Raw genomic sequence first — 478 nt, forward strand, 5'->3', positions numbered from 1 at the left:
TATATATATATATTATACACATACACACAAACACACACATTCACAGAGGTTGACTATTCAATCTTTTCTTAAAAGACAAATTAAAAGAGAAATAAGAACAAAGCAAAATATGAGTTAAGATACAGCCTCCATACGTACATGAACACATGAACATACACACACATACACATATGAATGTATGTATGTATGTATATGTGTGTGTGTGTGTGTGTGTGTGCATACACAAATATGTAAATACATACATATCTACATAAATATGTGCATACACAAACACGTATATGCAAACATACATGCATATATTTATATATACACACACACACATATATATATACATACATACACACACATACGTACATATCTATATATACATACACACATATCTATATATACAGAGATAATACACACATAGACGCACATCAAAATATACATACACACAAACATATATATATATATATATATATATATATATATATATATA

The sequence above is a fragment of the Octopus bimaculoides genome, chromosome 24, assembly GCF_001194135.2.
Source record: "Octopus bimaculoides isolate UCB-OBI-ISO-001 chromosome 24, ASM119413v2, whole genome shotgun sequence".
NCBI classification, from domain to species: Eukaryota; Metazoa; Mollusca; class Cephalopoda; order Octopoda; family Octopodidae; genus Octopus; species Octopus bimaculoides.